The following is a 7,790-nucleotide window of genomic DNA, read 5'->3' on the forward strand; positions in this document are numbered from 1 at the left end:
CCTCAGCTCTCAATCCCAGAAATCACTCGTTGAGATTGAGCTTTTCAGAGGATGAGCTGCACACAGTGCTTTTTACGGTAACGTGGCCTTGACACGCAAAGATCAAGTAAAAGCACATGTGTGAAAAAACAGTTGACTGGCAGAGTTTACATGGTGTGAAGAAGTTATTGAAAAGGTTGAGACCTACATTTCCCACACAAGACCCTGATAACTATTCACATGTCACGACAGAAACCATAGATAGAAATAAAGCCCTATATGGCTAGTCTGTTGTAGGGTTGCTAGCTAGCCTATTGTTTGGCTCACTAATAGCCTATTGTATGGGTTGCTAACTACCTGTTGTAGGTTTGCTAGCTAGCGTGTTGTAGGGTTGATAGCTAGCCTATTGTAGAGTTGCTAGCTAGCCTATTGTGAGGGTCAATAGCTAGTTTATGGTATTGCTACTGTAGGCTAGAAAGATAGTTTTACAAGAAATGGTATAGGAAATTGAGACAGAACCAAGATCTCCACAGTTTCAGAGATTTAAGGGAAAGTAAATTAAAATATAACATGATCGAATATGAAGGGGGAAGAAAAACTTCCACATAGTGTATTATGAAAAATAAAAATGGTATCTTTAAATTATCTTAGTACAACAGAATATACACATACATACCAGTATTCTACAACAACAACAACAGGGGAAGAGAAAGATGAAAATAGGAAAGTATGGTGAAAGAAMAGGAGAGGTGGAAGAGCTGTGTCAGGATAATAAGGAATACCACTAACACTCCACTGTGGTACCATGTGACTTATTTTAAGTCCTATACCATTTCTTGTAAAACAGAAGATCTTTCTTGACCTACAGTAGGCCCTACAAGGCCTTACAATAAGCTAGCTATTGACCTTACAAAAGGCTAACTAGCATCCATACAATAGGCTAGCTAGCAACCCGTATAATAGGCTAGCTAACAACCCTACAATAGGCTAACTATCAACCCTACAAAAGGCTAGCTAGCAACCCTACAATAGGCTAGCTATCAACCCATACAATAGGCTAGCTAGCAACCCATACAATAGGCTAGTAGCAACCCATACAATAGGCTAGCTAGTGAGCCTACAGTAGGCTAGCTAGCAACCCTATAACAGACTAGCTATATAGGGGCTTTTTTTCTATCTATGGTTTCTGTCTGTGACAGTGTGAATAGTTATTCAGGGTCTTGTGTGCGAATTGTAAGTCTCAATCTTTCTCAATTGTTTTTTCAATAACGCTCTTCACACCAGGTAAACTCTGGCAGCCAACTTGTTTTTAGGGGGAACTTCATACGTGTGATTTTGCTTGTTCTTTCAGGTCAAGGCCAAGTTACTGTGAAAGCAGTCTGTTCAGCCAATCCTCTGAAAAGGGCTCAGTCTCAATTAGTTATTTCTGGGATTTATTAGAAGAGAAGGTCCTATTAGAAGAGAAGGTTCAAGGTCCCTCCCCTTGGAATGCCTAGTTAAATAAAGGTTACATAAAAATAAAATGTTTTAAATATTCTCCAATGAGTTTTGTGAAGGGGGCGAGGTGAGAGGATGCGAGGACATGAGGAAATATTAATTGAGACAGAGCCAAGATCTCCACAGTTTCAGAGATTTAAGGGAAATTAAATTAAAACATAATATGATCGAATTTGAAGGTGGGAGAAAAACTTCAAAATAGTGCATATTGACAACAACAAGCAGTATCTTTAAAGTCTATTAAAATAAGGGCTGTGTTTCATATAGGCTTACCCTAGAGTGACATTTTGATAACTGTGTAAATCTCTCTAGGACAACGTGACTTTTATYAATATATTCAGCTGTATTTACCCCTGAAAAATGTAATGCCTATTGTCTGCTAATGTGTCTATCATAAAGAACTACAAATACCATGATGATCTTGATGAGAGTGCCGAATCGAGGCAAAGATAAGAATCTCTGAATTAACTATCTAATGTTAGTTAAATGTAGTAATTAGTCATTTGGCAAAAAAAAAATGCATGGACAATTCTGTAAACTGTCTTGTGCAAATTTTTGTAGTTTGCATGATGTCTACTTTGATGCTAATTAGCATTTTCGAATCAGAGTAGATAGAGCCGAATATATTGATAAGTCACCTTGTTCAAAAGACATTTAAATTGTTATCAAAACTTCACGTCCGTGTAAGCCTACACGAAACACAGTGTTTCTAAAATCCTCTATGGGAAAAATTAATGGTGGAAAAACAATTGGAACCATTTCCCTGTTTGATGCTAGGTTTAATGGGTATTATGACACCTCACCTTGGGGCTTTATAATAGAAGAACGTCCCTCCCCTTGGACCTCAGAGGAATCTGGAAAGTCTGTTTAGAAGTATCTGTCCTGTATCTGGGAGATAAGATTTGTATTATTTTATTATTAGGACTATTTTTGGAGACATATTTAACCCCCTTTTATTAGGCACTAAACTATGCTGAGAAAAATGTATATATTAATGCAAAATGCAAACATTTTACAGATTTTACTGAGTGAAGGTTCATATAAGAAAATCAGTCAATTTAAATCAATTCATTAGACCCTAATCTATGGATTTCACATGACTGGGAATACAGATAAGCATCTGTTCATACCATAACCCCACCCCCACCATGGGGCACTCTGTTCACAACGTTGACTTCAGCAAACTGCTCGCCCAAACAACGCTATACACGTAGTCTGCGGTTGTGAATACGGTTGGACGTACTGCCATATTCTCTAAAAAGACGTTGGAGGCTTAAGGTAAAGAAATTATCATTAAATTCTCTGGCAACATCTCTGCTGGACATTCCTGCAGTCAGCTTGCTAATTGAACGCTCCCTCAAAACTTGAGACATCTGTAGCATTGTGTTGTGTGACAAAACTGCACATTTTAGAATTACCTTTTATTGTCCCCGGCACAAGGTGCACCTGTGTAATGATCATGCTGTTAAATCAGCTTCTTCGTATGCTACACCTGTCAGGTGGATGGATTATCTTGGCAAAGGAGAAATACTCACTGATAGCTATGTAAACAAATGTGTTATCAAAATTTTTGTGAAATACGCTTTTGTGCAAATCGAACGATTCTGGGATATTTTATTTCAGCTCATGAAACATGGGACCAACACTTTACATGTTGCGTTCATATTTTTGTTCTGTGTACCTTCATATACACCGAGTGTACAAAACATGAAGAACACCTGCTCTTTCCATGACATATGTTGACCAGGTGAATCAAGGTGAAAGCTATGATCCCTTATTGATGTCAATTGCACTTCAATCAGTGTAGATTAAAGGGAGGAGACAGATTAAATAAGTATTTCTAAGTCTTGAGACAATTGAGACATGGATTGTGTATGTGTGCCATTCAGAGGGTGAATTGGCAAGACAAGAAATGTAAGTGCCTTTGAACGGGGTATGGTAGTATGTGCCAGGCGCACCGGTTTGTGTCAAGAACTGCAGTGCTGCTGTGTTTTTCATGCTCAACAGTTTCCTGTGTGTATCAAGAATGKTCCATCACTCAAAGAACATCCAGCCAACTTCACACAACTGTGGGAAGAATTGGAGTCAACATGGGCCAGCATCCCCATGGAACACTTTCGACACCTTGAAGAGTATATATCAATGATGTTGCTCTTGCTGCGGGCGATTCCCTGATCCACCTCTACGCAGACGACACCATTCTGTATACTTCTGGCCCTTCCTTGGACACTGTGCTATCTAAATCTAACTCCAACGACTTCAATGCCATACAACACTCCTTCCGTGGCCTCCAACTGCTCTTAAACGCTAGTAAAACCAAATGCATGCTTTTCAACCGTTCTCTGCCTGCACCCGCACGCCCGACTAGCATCACCACCCTGGACGGTTCCGACCTAGATATGTGGACATCTATAAGTACCTAGGTGTCTGGCTAGACTGCAAACTCTCCTTCCAGACTCATATCAAACATCTCCAATCCAAAATCAAATCTAGAGTCGGCTTTCTATTTCGCAACAAAGCCTCCTTACTCACGCCGCCAACTTACCCTAGTAAAACTGACTATCCTACCGATCCTCGACTTCGGCGATGTCATCTACAAAATAGCTTCAATACTCTACTCAGCAAACTGGATGCAGTTTATCACAGTGCCATCCGTTTTGTTACTAAAGCACCTTAAACGACCCACCACTGCGACCTTGTATGCCCTAGTCGGCTGCCCCTCGCTACATGTTCGTCGTCAGACCCACTGGCTCCAGGTCATCTACAAGGCTATGCTAGGTAAAGTGCCGTCTTATCTCAGTTCACTGGTCACGATGGCTACACCCACCCGTAGCACGCACTCCAGCAGGTGCATCTCACTGATCATCCCTAAAGCCAAAACCTCATTTGGACGCCTTTCCTTCCAGTTCTCTGCTGCCTGCGACTGGAACGAATTGCAAAAATCTCTGAAGTTGGAGACTTTTATCTCCCTCAACAACTTTAAACATCTGCTATCCGAGCAGCTACCATCGCTGTAGCTGTACATAGTCCATCGGTTATAAGCCCACCCAATTTACCTACCTCACCCCCCCATACTGCTTTTATTTATTTACTTTTGCTCTTTTGCACACCAGTTCTCTACTTGCACATGATCATCTGATGATTTATCCCTCCAGTGTTAATCTGCTAAATTGTAATTATTCGATTTATTGCCTACCTCCTCATGCCTTTTACACACATTGTATATAGATTCTCTTTTTCTACCATGTTATTGACTTGTTTATTGTTTACTCCATGTGTAACTCTGTGTTGTTTTCTGTTCACACTGCTATGCTTTATCTTGGCCAGGTCGCAGTTGCAAATGAGAACTTGTTCTCAACTAGCCTACCTGGTTAAATAAAGGTGAAAAATAAAAACAAATTGAGGCTGTTCTGAGGGCAAAAGTGGGTGCAACTCAATTATAGGAAGTTGTTTCTAACGTGTTGTATACCCAGTGTATAACAGTTCAAAGGCCTGAAAACTAACCAGACAATAAAAAAGATACAAATTAAATGCTTTTGATGCTTTTGTTGCTAACTGTGTTGCTACAGTAATTGTGTTGCTAGCTGTGTTGCTAGCTGCATAATACTTGCTTACAAAGACTAAAACAACTTATTTGAATAAGTATGTACAGTCCTTTGAATACTGTATGATGAATATATTTGATTACACTACATACAATGWTTAATTAATAAGCCATTACAAATGCTGATAGGTGTTTATGCTACAGATATTTATTGTTTATGTAATACTTATAACTAGGTTTTATGGTTTTAATGCATATACATGTTTAGAAATACTGTTTAGAAATAATGCAATGCTCACTTAATGTAAATTATATTCCAAGATTAACATATGTGTATAGAATACTATATTTGCAATGAAATACTAGAACACTGACATTCCTGTCTTGCAGGAAATTACGCACAGAACGAGCAGTATGGCTGGTGGCATTGTCATGCTGGAGGATCATGTCAGGATGAGCCTGCAGGAAGGGTACCACATGAGGAAGGAGGATGTCTTCCCTGTAATGCACAGCGTTGAGATTGCCTGCAATGACAACAAGCTCAGTCCGATGACGCTGTGACACACCGCCCCAGACCATGACGGACCCTCCACCTCCAAATGGATCCCGCTCCAGAGTACAGGCCTCGGTGTAAAGCTCATTCCATTTAAAAAAAAGTTGACTGGCAGAGTTTACGTGGTGTGAAGAACATTATTGAAAAACCTATTGAGAAAGATTGAGACCTACATTTCCCACACAAGACCCTGAATAACTATTCTCACTAGATAGCCTATTGTAGGGTTGCTAGTTAACTGTTTGTAGGGTCAATAGCTAGCTTATTGTAAGGCCTTGTAGGGCCTACTGTAGGTCAAGAAAGATCAGCCTGTTTTACAAGAAATGGTATAGAACTTAAAATAAGTCACATGGTACCACAGTGGAGTGTTAGGGGTATTCCTTATTATCCTGACACAGCTCTTCCACTTCTCATTTTCTTTCACCATACTTTCCTCTTTTCATCTTTCTCTTCCCCTGTTGTTGTTGTAGAAAATGCAGACATTTCTAAAATCTAAARAATGTGCTGCGTCAGCAGACTTTATGTCTGGGCCCGTATTTATCACGTCTCAGAGGAGAAGTGCTGATCTAGGATCTGTTTAGCCTTTTGATCATATGATGACACTGTGAATTATCTTGTCATCTTTTTGGCTAACCACATTGGAACACGAATCTGTAAGGACCTATCATAGTATACTGCCATTGTTTTCAGGAATGTTCCCCTATGGCAGGGATAGGAGGGTGATAGAAGAGATGAGAGGTGTGATAGGAGAGACAGGAAGGCTGATTAGCAGTGGCAGGGACGGGAGATGTGAAATCACATGATTTCATGAGAATATGTTTCGGCAGTGAAGGTGTGTAATGCTCCCGAGTGGCGCAGAGGTGTAAGGCACTGCATCTCAGTGCAAGAGGGGTCACTGCAGTCCCTGTTTTGAATCCAGGCTGCATCACATCCGGCCGTGATTGGGAGTCCCATAGGGCGGTGCACAATTGGCCCAGGGTCGTCTAGGTTTGGCAGGGGTAGGCCATCATTGTAAATAAGAATTTGTTCTTAATGCAACCGCTGTGTTAGATTTTTTWAAATAACTTTACTRCAACATACAGCATGCATTATTGTGAGACAGCGCTCACCTATTCTCCGCCTTGTTGGAGCCAACATATTACACAAAAATACGAAATAACATCATAAATATTCTCTTACTTTTGATGATCTTCCATCAGAATGTTGTGCAAGGAGTCCTAGTTCCAGAATCGCATGTTTGGTTTTAGAATGTCCATTTCTTCTGTCGAATTAGCAACTTTGGCTAGCCATGTGGAGCTCACGTGTCCAAGAAATCGTTGCGGCCTAGAGAACGAAAAATTCCAATAAACTGGTCAAACTCGGTTTGAAAATCCCTACTTTTTTGATGTTCTTGCGCGATATGTATCTTAATAAAATCAGAAGCCGGAGGCAATTCGTCGTGGTATACCGAACGCTTTTCAGAAGACAATGTGAGGATCCCCGCGCGCGCAGTTGAAAACTGACAAAAAGAGCGGACCTGTCACTCCAAAAGCTCTCATTCGGCCTCACAATCAAGCTAGACACCCCATTTCAACCTTTCTGACTGCGCCTGTTGACATTCTAGTGGAAGGCCGTGATGAAGTGCACTACAGATCCATAAATTAAGCCAGTTGAATAGGCAGCCCTGACACAGAGCCCCATTTCAGAATTTTCACTTCCTGTCTGGAAGTTTGCTGCCAAATGAGTTCTGTTTTTACTCACCAGATATAATTCAAACAGTTTTTAGAAACTGCCAGAGTGTTTTCGGTATCCAATAGTAATAATAATATGCATATTGTATGATCTAGAACAGACTACGAGGCCCGTTTAATTGGTGCACCACCATTTTTTCTCCTAAATGTTGAAACAGAGCATGCCCCCTATCACAATACGTTTAAAGAACAATAAGTATGGTAAAAAGAAAAGTGATTGATAGAGAGGATAAAGAAGAACATTTATTTGTAATTATCTCAATTTTTCAATTCAAGGATCCTTAAAAATTGAGTGCGAGCGAGTGGGGACAGATCTCTGTCGCCCATGATAAAGGATGTTTGCAGATTATAGTAGTTGGGAAGAGGATTTTTCGAAGTGTACACACATATCGCATGCCACATGGTTTATGATTATTATATGCAAATAACAACACCCGACTTCAAAACTTTGTTGAATTTTTTAGAATATATATATTATTACTATACA

Source organism: Salvelinus sp. IW2-2015, unplaced genomic scaffold, assembly GCF_002910315.2.
Source record: "Salvelinus sp. IW2-2015 unplaced genomic scaffold, ASM291031v2 Un_scaffold649, whole genome shotgun sequence".
Lineage (NCBI taxonomy): Eukaryota > Metazoa > Chordata > Actinopteri > Salmoniformes > Salmonidae > Salvelinus > Salvelinus sp. IW2-2015.